This window comes from Bufo gargarizans, chromosome 2 (genome assembly GCF_014858855.1).
Source record: "Bufo gargarizans isolate SCDJY-AF-19 chromosome 2, ASM1485885v1, whole genome shotgun sequence".
Classification (NCBI taxonomy): Eukaryota; Metazoa; Chordata; class Amphibia; order Anura; family Bufonidae; genus Bufo; species Bufo gargarizans.
Window position 1 is genome coordinate 181,002,808 of NC_058081.1, and position 13,435 is coordinate 181,016,242.

Below are 13,435 nucleotides of genomic sequence, written 5' to 3' on the forward strand. Positions count from 1 at the left end.
CCTCGTTACGCAGTCCCCAGCCACCACTATTTTTCACGGTGTGCCATGCACGCCCTACACCAACATGTGTCCCGTAACATCACACGTGCCCTGACCAACGCAGTTACTGGGCAGGTCCACTTAACCACTGACACATGGACAAGTGCATTCGGCCAGGGATGCTACATTTCCCTGATGACACATTGGGTAAACGTTGTGGTGTCCAGGAGCAAGTCATATACTGGGATGACACAGGTTCTACCAACACCAAGGATTGCTGGCCCTACGTCGATCAGGGTTTCCGCCAGCACCTACGTTAGTGGTTCCAACCCCCACTTCTTCTCCTCCTCCTCCTCCTCCTCCACTTCCACCTCCGAATTATCTGTGTGCAGCACTAGTCAGTCATCAGTTGGTAGCTGGAAGCAGTGTAGCACTGCAGTGGGGAAGTGGCAACAGGCTGTGCTGAAGCTGATATGCTTAGGGGACAAATAGCACACCGCTGCAGAGCTGTGGCAGGGAATAAGAGACCAGACTGAGCTGTGGCTCTCGCCACTCAACCTAGACATAGGCATGGTTGTGTCTGATAATGGCCGTAACTTGGTGGTGGCTTTAGCGCTCGGCAAGCTCAGACACATCCTATGCCTAGCCCACGTGTTCAACCTTGTGGTTCAGCGGTTTCTCAAAACCTACCCCAATTTGTCTGAGCTACTGGTGAAGGAGCGCTGGGTGTGTGCACATTTCTGCAAGTCACCGACCGCTTCAGCCAGTCTGTCAATGCTGCAGCAGCGCTTGAAATTGCCAGCTCACTGGTTGTTGTGCGACGTGAGCATGCGCTAGAACTCCACGTTCCGCATGTTGGCCAGGCTTTCTGAGGGCAGTACTGGAATACCAGCTGCAACACGGTCGTCGCCTTTCTAGTCAGCTTCCGTTATTCACAAGCGAGAAGTGGGCATGGATGTTTGACCTCGGTGAGGTTTTAAGAAACTTTGAGGAATCAACACAGATGGTGAGCAGCGATAACGCTATTATCAGCTGAACCATCCCACTTTTGTGTCTACTCAAACGCTTGCTACTCACAAATAAGGACGACGCTTTGCATGTGGAAGAGGTGGAAATGGGTGAAGACATTACATAGGGTGGTAGCCAGACCACCCTCAGTTTGTCTTCTCAGCGTGAATTGGACAATGAAGAGGAGGAGGAAGGGCAGGAGACGGTTGCCTCCGCTACAGAGGGTAGTACCCATGAACGTTTAATTCCATCTATTCTGCGTGGGTGGGCAGAAGAGGAGGAAGAGGATGAGGAGATTGAGAGTGATCCTCCTGATGATGACAGTGAAGTCTTGCCTGTTGGTACTCTGGCACACATGGCTGACTTCATGTTAGGCTGCATTTCCTGCGCCCCGCGCATTATACGCATTTTTAGACAACACAGATTACTGGTTGTTCACCCTTCTTGACCCCCCATTACAAAGAGAACGTCTCATCTCTTATTCCTGTGCAATACCAGAAGATCCTTGTTGAAAAATTGCTCCAAAAGTTTCCATCTGACAACGCTGGCGGCAGAGTCCGTAGTTCCTTGGACAACCAAGGAGGGGAGACAAAAGGAACACATAGCAGTTCCAACAGAGGCAGGGCAACACTCTCTAAAGCCTTGGACAGTTTCACGACACCCCGTCAGCACCCTCACCCTGATGCGCGGCCTAGTGTCACAAGGAGGGAACAATTTTGGAAGATGGTGAAGGAGTACATAGCAGACCGTGTCAGCATCCTCAATGATCCCTCAGTGCCTTACAACTACTGGGTGTCCAAGCTGGACACGTTGCACGAACTGGTGCTCTACGCCTTGGAGGTGCTGGCCTGCCCTGCAGCCAGCGTTTTGTCTGAGTGGGTATTTAGTGCTGCTGGTCGCATTAGAACAGATAAGCCTGTCAACTGAAAATGCTGACATGTTGACTCTTATAAAAATGAACAATGCCTGGATTGACCATGACTTCTCGACTCCACCAGAGGAAAGCGGCTTTACATAAAGGCACTTTAAATGTGTTGTTTATAATGTACTGAATACACTGTATTCCCATGCATCCCTTCCACCACAAACAAGGGTATATGGTTGAATCTTCCTTTTCTCATCCTCCTTCTCCTCCTCTTCCATCAGATCAACATGCTTATTCATCACATATAATGCCCTCGCATATATGCCCATCGCAATAATGTTTTACAGGGTCAGCTCACATGCAGGCCCTCGCATATAATTTTTTTGAGGGTCAGCTCACCTGCAGTCCTTCACCTACAATCTTTTACTGGGTCAGCTCACCAGCAGGCCCGCACCTCAAATCTTATACAGGGTCAGCTCACCAGCAGGCCTGCACCTCAAATCTTTTACAATGTCAGCTCACCAGCAGGTCCGCACCTCTAATCTTTTACAGGGTCAGCTCAATTGAAGGCCCTCACATTAAATTTTTTACAGGGTCAGCTGACCTGAAGTCCCTTGTATATAATGTTTTAGAGGGTTAGCTCACCAGCAGGCCCGCACATAAAATCTTTTACAGGGTCAGCTCACCAGCAGACCTTCACCTCAAATCTTTTACAGAATCAGCTCACCTGCAGGTCCTCACCTAATTATACCTGCCTTGCTTGGATGTGGTAGCCGTAGCTGTTTCTCAGGCTCCCTCTCCGGAATCAAACCATGGATTACCCCGTTATCCATGGTCTACATGGTTTGGGCTGAAAATAACATCGAAAGTTGATAGGGCAGACATTCGAATGGATCGTCGCCGTCACGGGGACGTGCAATCGTCCCCAGGTTATCTAGAGTCACCAAAGCAGCAGCAGGCCCTTGTCCATAATGTTTTAGATGGTCAGATCAGCATGATGCCCTCCTTTATGTGTAACAAAGGGTGTATTGGAGTACCTGTTCCTTGTAATTTTTGGCAGTTCTTTCACTTAGTGCATAGGCTTTATGAGTGTAGGAGTCCCACTACATGAACAATTGTACCACAATGTGAATGAGGCCCTTATTTATGTGACATACAGGTTGTATCGGAGTGCCTCTTCCATCTAATTTTTGGCAGCACTTGCGCTTTATATAAAAATATACAGGAAAGAATGTTTTTTCTCTAAAATCTATTTTTTCTTTGGTTTTGTGCGTATTATTGTCAGTCTGTAAAAGTGGCGTACTTTTCGGACAACATCGTTCCCAGCAGCAACCTGCGAGTTCAAGATGCATCCGGACATCCTCCCGATTCTGTTACCGAACCATTTTGGTGGTGTTTCCATAAATTTCTGACATTCTCCTATGAACCAGGCACCCTCCCCTCTTAAGAGCAGGGGGTACCTGGTTTAATGCTCGGGCTCTCCCATTGACTTCCATTATACTCGGGTGCTCGGTCCCGATGTGTTCGGCCCGAGCACCCGAGCGCTACGGTGTTCGATCAACACTAGTCTCTGTCTAAATTTTTATTTTTTTATGATTTATAACCGCATTTTTGAAGTTCAGTTATCTGGATTACCAGAATATTCAGAGACTATTTATGAAAAGAACAAATTGGACATTGCAACATCTGTTTCTGTTGATAAAGTTTCTCTCTCTTTTTTCCCCTTTAATTTGCATCTCTACCTTGCCGTCATGGTCACGTGACGTCCACAGTTAATTGATTAATTGTTTTGGTTTGACAGGCTATTTAAATGCATTTGTTTCTGTGTTTGCACACTGTTTAAAAAAGGCTTATTCATTGCCGAAACTTGTCACAGTATATGTGACAATAAAAAGCAACTCTATAAGCTACCATACAGAGTGCCGGTCTCTCACTACCATTGTTGAATTTGGGACGCCAACCCTGGGACACGTGCACCAACCAGCAGGTACATCGCAATGCCGACTGACTATTGTTATATAATTAAATGTTACCATGTTTTTATTGAACACACAATGTAAACATTCACAGTGCAGGTGGAAAAAGTATGGGAACCCTTGGATTTCATAACTGGTTGAACCTCCTTTGGCAGCAATAACTTCAACCAAACGTTTCCTGTAGTTGCAGATCAGACGTGCACAATGGTCAGGAGTAATTCTTGACCATTCCTCTTTACAGAACTGTTTCAGTTCAGCAATATTCTTGGGATGTCTGGTGTAAATAGCTTTCTTGAGGTCATGCCACAGCATCTCAATCGGGTTGAGGTCAGGACTCTGACTGGGCCACTCCTGAAGGTGCATTTTCTTCTGTTTAAGCCATTCTGTTGTTGATTTACTTCTATGCTTTGGGTCATTGTCCTGTTGCAACACCCATCTTCTGTTGAGCTTCAGCTGGTGGACAGATGGCCTTAAGTTCTCCTGCAAAATGTCTTGATAAACTTGGGAATTCATTTTTCCTTCGATGATAGCAATCCGTCCAGGCCCTGACGCAGCAAAGCAGCCCCAAACCATGATGCCCCCACCACCATACTTCACAGTTGGGATGAAGTTTTGATGTTGGTGTGCTGTGCCTCTTTTTCTCCATACATAGTGTTGTGTGTTTCTTCCAAACAACTCAACTTTTGTTTTATCTGTCCACAGAATATTTTGCCAGTACTGCTGTGGAACATCCAGGTGCTCTTGTGCAAACTGTAAACATGCAGCAATTTTTTTTTTGGAGAGCAGTGGCTTCCTCTGTGGTATCCTCCCATGAAATCCATTCTTGTTTAGTGTTTTACGTATCGTAGATTCGCTAACAGGGATGTTAGCATATGCTAGAGACTTTTGTAAGTTTTTAGCTGACACCCTAGGATTCTTCTTCACCTCATTGAGCAGTCTGCGCTGTGCTCTTGCAGTCATCTTTACAGGACCGCCACTCCTAGGGAGAGTAGCAGCAGTGCTGAACTTTCTCCATTTATAGACAATTTGTCTTACCATGGACTGATGAACAGCAAGGCTTTTGGAGATACTTTTATAACCCTTTCCAGCTTTTTGCAAGTCAACAATTCTTAATCTTAGGTCTTCTGAGAGCTCTTTTGTGCGATGCATCATTCACATTAGGCAATGCTTCTTGTGAAAAGCAAACCCAGAACTGGTGTTTGTTTTTTATAGGGCAGAGCAGCTGTAACCAACACCTCCAATCTCATCTCATTAATTGGACTCCAGTTGGCTCACACCTCACTCCAATTAGCTCTTGGAGATGTCATTAGTAGAGTTGAGCGGACACCTGGATGTTCGGGTTCGAGAAGTTCGGCCGAACTTCCCGGAAATGTTCGGGTTTGGGATCCGAACCCGATCCGAACTTCGTCCCGAACCCGAACCCCATTGAAGTTAATGGGGACCCGAACTTTTCGGCACTAAAAAGGCTGTAAAACAGCCCAGGAAAGGGCTAGAGGGCTGCAAAAGGCAGCAACATGTAGGTAAATCCCCTGCAAACAAATGTGGATAGGGAAATGAATAAAAATAAAAATAAAATAAATAAAAATTAACCAATATCAATTGGAGAGAGGTCCCATAGCAGAGAATCTGGCTTCATGTCACCCACCACTAGAACAGTTCATTCTCAGATATTTAGGCCCCGGCACCCAGGCAGAGGAGAGAGGTCCCGTAACAGAGAATCTGGCTTCATGTCAGCAGAGAATCAGTCTGCATGTCATAGCAGAGAATCAGGCTTCACGTCAGCCACCACTGCAACAGTCCATTGTCATATATTTAGGCCCAGCACCCAGGCAGAGGAGAGAGGTCCCGTAACAGAGAATCTGTCTTCATGTCAGCAGAGAATCGGTCTGCATGTCATAGCAGAGAATCAGGTTTCACGTCAGCCACCACTGCAACAGTCCATTGTCATATATTTAGGCCCAGCACCCAGGCAGAGGAGAGAGGTCCCGTAACAGAGAATCTGTCTTCATGTCAGCAGAGAATCAGTCTGCATGTCACAGCAGAGAATCAGGCTTCACGTCAGCCACCTCTGCAACAGTCCATTGTCATATATTTAGGCCCAGAACCCAGGCAGAGGAGAGAGGTCCCGTAACAGAGAATCTGTCTTCATGTCAGCAGAGAATCAGTCTGCATGTCATAGCAGAGAATCAGGCTTCACGTCAGCTACCTCTGCAACAGTCCATTGTCATATATTTAGGCCCAGAACCCAGGCAGAGGAGAGAGGTCCCGTAACAGAGAATCTGGCTTCATGTCAGCAGAGAATCAGTCTGCATGTCATAGCAGAGAATCAGGCTTCACGTCAGCCACCACTGCAACAGTCCATTGTCATATATTTAGGCCCAGCACCCAGGCAGAGGAGAGAGGTCCCGTAACAGAGAATCTGTCTTCATGTCAGCAGAGAATCGGTCTGCATGTCATAGCAGAGAATCAGGTTTCACGTCAGCCACCACTGCAACAGTCCATTGTCATATATTTAGGCCCAGCACCCAGGCAGAGGAGAGAGGTCCCGTAACAGAGAATCTGGCTTCATGTCAGCAGAGAATCAGTCTGCATGTCATAGCAGAGAATCAAGCTTCACGTCACCCAACATTGGAACAGTCCATTGGCATATATTTAGGCCCAGGCACCCAGGCAGAGGAGAGAGGTCCCGTAACAGAGAATCTGGCTTCATGTCAGCAGAGAATCAGTCTGCATGTCATAGCAGAGAATCAGGCTTCACGTCAGCCCCCACTGCAACAGTCCATTGTCATATATTTAGGCCCAGCACCCAGGCAGAGGAGAGAGGTCCCGTAACAGAGAATCTGGCTTCATGTCAGCAGAGAATCAGTCTGCATATCATAGCAGAGAATCAGGCTTCACGTCAGCCACCACTGCAACAGTCCATTGTCATATATTTAGGCCCAGCACCCAGGCAGAGGAGAGAGGTCCCATAACAGAGAATCTGGCTTCATGTCAGCAGAGAATCAGTCTGCATGTCATAGCAGAGAATCAGGCTTCACGTCAGCCAACATTGGAACAGTCCATTGGCATATATTTAGGCCCAGCACCCAGGCAGAGGAGAGAGGTCCCGTAACAGAGAATCTGGCTTCATGTCAGCAGAGAATCAGTCTGCATGTCATAGCAGAGAATCAGGCTTCACGTCAGCCCCCACTGTAACAGTCCATTGTCATATATTTAGGCCCAGGCACCCAGGCAGAGGAGAGAGGTCCCGTAACAGAGAATCTGGCTTCATGTCAGCCACCACTAGAACAGTCCATTGTCATATATTTAGGCCCAGCACCCAGGCAGAGGAGAGAGGTCCCATAACAGAGAATCTGTCTTCATGTCAGCAGAGAATCAGTCTGCATGTCATAGCAGAGAATCAGGCTTCACGTCAGCCACCACTGCAACAGTCCATTGTCATATATTTAGGCCCAGCACCCAGGCAGAGGAGAGAGGTCCCGTAACAGAGAATCTGTCTTCATGTCAGCAGAGAATCAGTCTGCATGTCATAGCAGAGAATCAGGCTTCACGTCAGCCACCACTGCAACAGTCCATTGTCATATATTTAGGCCCAGCACCCAGGCAGAGGAGAGAGGTCCCGTAACAGAGAATCTGTCTTCATGTCAGCAGAGAATCAGTCTGCATGTCATAGCAGAGAATCAGGCTTCACGTCAGCCACCACTGCAACAGTCCATTGTCATATATTTAGGCCCAGCACCCAGGCAGAGGAGAGAGGTCCCGTAACAGATAATCAGACTGGGGCGTGTCTGGTTCCTGCAGCCACAGAGTGAGGAGGTGTTTCCACTGAGCTCCTGGAACTTCCAGTGTGGGCCTCTCTGGGGAGTTCTCTAACATCTGCTTCCCAGGAGGAGCTCCAGGCTTGCGGGGAGTTTTCAACACCTCTCCCCAGCCCAGGCCCTGCCTCTCCTTAGGGAGTTGGTGGAGGCCTGGAGCTATGTCTCCAGTTGGGACCCAGGATCCTGCTTCCCGGGGTAGGCCGGCGGGAGGTAGGGGAGGCGAGTTACCGGCCTCTGCACTAGTGTTGATCACGAATATTCGAATTTCGAATTTTTATCGCGAATATAGGTACTTCGAAAATTCGCGAAAATTTCGAATATAGTTATATATATTCGTAATTTCGAATATTCGAATTTTTTTTTTAAATTAAATTTTTATTTTTTTTATAATTTTTTTTTTTTTTAATCAGTACACATGATCCCTCCCTGCTTCTAGCTTGTGGGCCAATAAGAAGGCTGCAATATACTTGACTTTAGGAGTAGTAGTGTTTGCGAATTTTGCTCTATATTCGTTTTTTCGAATATTCGCTATATAGCTATATATTCTTTTTAGAATATTATGAATATTCGAAAAAACGAAGTTATAGCAATATAGCGAATATTCGAAAAAAAAATCGAATATAGAGCAATTTAGCTAATATAGTGCTATAATCTTCTTTGTCTAGTAGTTGTAAGTTGAAAAATTCGCAATAAAAATTCGAATTACGAAAATTCGCATATTACACAATCATTACCTTGCCGATTTTTCAAGTAAAAAAATAATCGCGAATTTTCGAATTTTCGAATATTCGCGAATATTCTAAAAAATATTCGCAAAATATCGCGAATTCGAATATGACCCCTGCTGCTCATCACTACTCTGCACCATCATCCGTCTCAGCGGTCAGAAGATCGAGCAGGGGTCATGCTGTGGTGTCCCCTGCAGCCCCTGGGAGTGGAGCTGTGAAGACCACCAGCAAGTCCGGGAGGGTGGATGGTAACCCTGCAGGTGAGCAGAGTGTTCCTTGGGGTGGGCCAGGGAGGATGGAGACTGACTGGAGCATCAAAAGGCCCCAGGAATCGGTCTCCATGTACAGCTCCCATATTGCGGCCTACCTCAGGGAATATGAAGACGCTGGCAAAGCCTTAAAAAAGCTCAGAAGCGACATTAAGCTGGAAAGAGTAAAGGCGTACAAGGCTTCAAAAAATAAAAGACCTGAGATATCAGAAAGGATAAAGGTCCTAAAAGAAAAGATAAAAGAAATGGAAGCAAGGAGGGCAATTATACTGGAAAGTAGTGGTCCCTTCCAAGAAAAACTAAAAAACGAGGAAAGATTTTTCGTCATGGCCCAGGGAAGTCTGCAAATGGCTGCCCCCCCAGACGATGAGGAAGAACCAGAGGCAGAGAAAAAGGCAGAGAGAAAGACAGAGAAAGAGGAGCAGGCCATGGACACTGGGATCACAGCTGAACAGGTGTGCCTGCCTCTCACAAGCTCAGAAGATGAATTTGAAAGTGGAAGTAGTGGAGTCGGGGGAGGGCTCATGGCTGAGATTAAACACTTGGAGTCACCCCGGCTCTATGAAGGCAGTTTTTTGTTTGGAGAAGAATTTCCAGATGAGGATGAAGATATTGAAAAGAAAAAAAAGATGGGAAAAAAGAAGAAAGAGAAAAGCAGAGTGGAGGTGAGATATGTGTATGTTTCTCACCCCCAGCAATCCAGGCAGGCTGAAAAGGCTGCTTGGATTGCAACCCCCACCATCCTTCCAGCCCCGATCTCTGCTGTGGGACCGGGCGACGGGAGTGGGGAGAAAAAACACGAGGTGTCCAAGATGGCGGAGGACGCCGTCCTCACTTGCAGTAGTGGGGGCGGCCCCAGAGAAGGAGGGACTGAAAAGTCTAACACGCAGGCATTGAGGGCGGCGAGTTCGGAGGGTGGGGGGGGCTTTCCGATGACGTGGCTGACCCCGCCCGTCCCCGCCGCGGTCCTAAACACACTGAATGGGTGTGTGGTGGACCTGCGGCGGAGTGACGTGGTGGGGGCGACTGCCGTGGCCGGCGCTCCTCCCCTCTCTCCCATACAGAAGGCTCCAGGTTTCCCTGTTTTCTCCTCCGGTCCCGCTGCTCCGGTAGTGCCCGTTGCTCCGCCCTCCTGCGCCGCAGTGTTGGTGTTGGTGGCGGAGAGCGGTGCTGCGGGGGTGGTGGGCGGGCCGGGGGACGTGTCTGTCGGTGTGTCCCTGGATGAGATTAAGAGCGCTCCTAAAGGACAATTTAGGAGTGAAGGGCATCGGCTTGCTGAGCACAGTGGTGCCACGGCACTGCGCTTTTCAAGAAGAACAACTGTTAGGAGGAGGGGATGTGTCTCCCCCTCCTCCATGGGCGCCTATGTGGCCACTGGTGTCATTCCCTCCGCTTCTGCCTCTGCCCCCAGCGCTGAATCAAGCGCAGGGGAGGTGGGGGTAGTGACCACCAGTGCCCAGGTTCTGTGTGGGGCAGGTGGTAGCAGAGGGAAGGATAAGAGGGGTAAAAAGGTTAAAAGTGACGATATAAATAAAAGCAATGTAAATGATGTAAATAAAGTGTCAGCTGGCCCAGCAGTGTGTATGGGGTCCGATGTGATTGAGCTAGTCCCTGTAAAGGTGACTACTGAAAAAGTGGTCACCCAAAAGGGTCATGGAGGGGGTGTTAGTTTAGGGGTCGCTCCGGGTCCCGATGGGGGGGTGAATGCGGGGGGTTGCCCTGCTGCTGGAAAAGTGGCGGGGTCCCCCCGTATGGCCCCCTCAGAGGGATCCGGTGCGACAGTTAAGGCGGGTAGAGGGGGGGGGAGCCGGTTCTGCTGCCCCTCCTGCGTCCGTGGCGCCTGGCAGAAGTTATGCCATTGTGGCTACGGCCGTAGGGGGGGAGGGGCTGGCCTCTTTGGCTTCCTCACTCTCAGGGCCTGGTAATGGTGACTTGCAGCGGCGACTGTTGGAGGCCCTCAAAAAGGGGGAGAGCTCCTTTTCCGTAGAGGGAGAGAAGGTGGATTGTTCATTCTGGTTCAACAGACATGGCGTTCGGACCTTCCGAGAACAGAACGGGGACGAGACCACCTGGTCTTCACCCACAACCGGCCCTGGAGCCAGACGGAATGTGGTCTGTCTCAAGTGGAGTGGCGATGAAGCTTGCCCTACTAGAAAGAGGGTAGTGGAGCTCCTGCTTGGGATGGGTTTCAAGGCTACTGACATCTTTGCCTTGATCCATCCTTTTGGCTCCAAGGAGTTTGACATCAGCTTTGTCCGGCCGGAGGGGCTTGAGCTCTTCTGGTCCAGATATGAGCTGGTGAACATGCCGGACTGGCGTGGTTTCGTTGCAAAAGCGATAACCCGCCAGAGTGAGGTCAAGAGAGTGACCGTTCTGACCCATAACGAGTCGCTCTCTTGTATTGACATCATGACCTGGCTGGGAAGGTACGGAGAGGTCCAGGGAATACCAGCTAAAAACCTGGACGAGTTTGGCATTTGGTCGGGTGCCTGGACGTTTAATATCAAGCTTAGGCGTCTGGGCAGTACAGTTTCCCACATTCCATCATCTGCCTTTATCGGCCGAGACAGGATCTTGGTTTTCTACAGGGGGCAGCCTAAGCTCTGTCACAAGTGCGGCAGCCCCACACACTTCAGCGCCAGCTGCCAAGTGCAGAAGTGCGCGTTGTGTGGGGGGACTGGTCATCTTGCTGCATCTTGTGAGGAGATTAGATGCAACCTGTGTGGGGAGCTCGGGCACCCCTTCAGTCGCTGTCCTCTCTCTGAGGCCAATGCGGCCCGGGCTCATGCAGGAGCGGGCCGGGAGGTCCCTTCGGCTGAGGCGGGTACTGGCAAAGGCAGTGGAGTTAAGGGGTCAGTGAGGAACCGGAACAACCCGTCCCAGCAGAGGCGGAGAGAGAGGGGTCAGGCGGAGAGGGAGGGGGAGGAACCTCGTCCTGGGGTGATGCCCGCTCCTTCCCAAACGACTGCCCCTCCTGAATCCGAGACCCTAGGGGGCAGCGAACTGGAGGAGGAGATTGAGAGACTGGACCGGGCCGAAGAGACTCTGTCCTCGCACTACGAAAGTTCTGCAGAGGGTAGTGGGGCAGAGTCCCAAAGTAAACGGAAACGGCGTACTAAAAAAAGATCTAGCCCGACCAAAGTCGCCAAGGAAGGTGTAACCGGCTCCCCTCTGGAGCTCTCCAACCGGTACCTCATCTTGGATGAGACCTCTGCCTCCTCTGCTGAGGAGGGGGTTGAAGGTGAGGGGCCGGGGGCAAAGGAGGGAGAGCCTTCAGGGGGCCCCGCGCCCCCCTCTGGTGGGGATGCAAGGTCCTCAGGAGGGGTGGCAAAACCGGGCCCTGAGACTGAGAAAGCCAGGAGTGGTGCGCAGAGGGAGGTGGTGGTGGCAGAGATGGATACCACTATCTCCCTCAAGAGAGGTCGTGCTGCTCTAGAAGGCAGCCCCGGGAGGGGGGAGAAGGATGGGAAGAAGGCCATCTAATTGAATTACTCTTTATGGCGGTACCCGCTCTGCTGACTCTGGCGACCATTAATGTCGCCAGCATTAAGTCGGATGCGGCTCATTTCACAGCCTTCGATTTTCTCAGCCGTGTTGAAGCTGACATTTTGTTTTTGCAAGAGACCAGGCTGCCAGATTTGGCAGCGATTTATAAAGCCAAGAGGGAGTGGAGACCAGGGCCCTCCTACTGGTCTCTTGCGGCTGAGCCGTATAGCGGAGTGGCGGTCCTTTTTACCGCACCGGTAGAATGCCGACGGGTAATTGAATTAGAAATGGGGAGGTGTTTGATCTTGGAAGTCCTCATGAAGGGACAGGAACTGCGCCTGATTAATATCTACGGGGCCCAGTCCAGGTGGGACAGGAAATGTCTCTTTATGAGGATTAAGCCTTTCCTTTTTACAAGCCGGCAGGTGGTTTTTGGTGGGGACTTTAATACTGTCACAAGGCCCCAAGACAGGGGAGGCACCAGAAACCGGCTGACTTATGATAGTATTTTTCTGAATAGAGTAGCTAGTGAGGCTCGTCTGGAGGATGTCCACATTAGGCATACCCCAGGCCACGGGGGTTTCACTTTCTATAGAGGTAGTCAGATCAGGTCTAGAATAGATAGGTTTTATTTGAAGGAGGAGGCTACCTTTTCGCCCTTAACGGTTGTGGAGGTGGAATTTTCCGATCACTGTTTGATTATGTTTTCTCTGAATATTTCAGAATCCCCCCAAATGGGAAGAGGTTATTGGAAGCTGAATTCGGGTGTCTTGGAGGAAGCAGAGGTGAGACAATCATTTGAGGACTTCCTTCAGAGTCAGGTACCTTTACTGGATCTCTGTGATACTAAGTTAGAGTGGTGGGAGATATTCAAAGATCGAGCTGCAAAGTTCTTCCGCCGGCTCTCGAGCCTCAGGTCCCTGGACAGGTACCGCCTGTATCAGGGTCTGAGGAGGAAACTCGAACAACTGGTCTTGACTGGTGGTAGCCGCGAGGATATCTCCAGGGTGAAATCTTTGCTCAAGAGGTGCCAGTATGATAGGCACACATCTTTAGTTTTTGAGAGGGACTTCGGGAGGTATCGCTCGCCCGACCCCTACAGAAATTGTAAGATGTCAGTGAAGAGTAAGTTAGTGACGGGACTGGTCAATAGTACGGGGTCTCTGAACAGGTCCAGAGCAAAGGCGTTTGATTGGGTGAACCATGAATACCTCTGGTCGGTCCTTCTGAAGTATGGGTTTGTCGATTGGTTAAAAATCTTGTATGCGGGGGCAGAGAGTTTCCCGCTTGTGAACGGTTGGTCCGG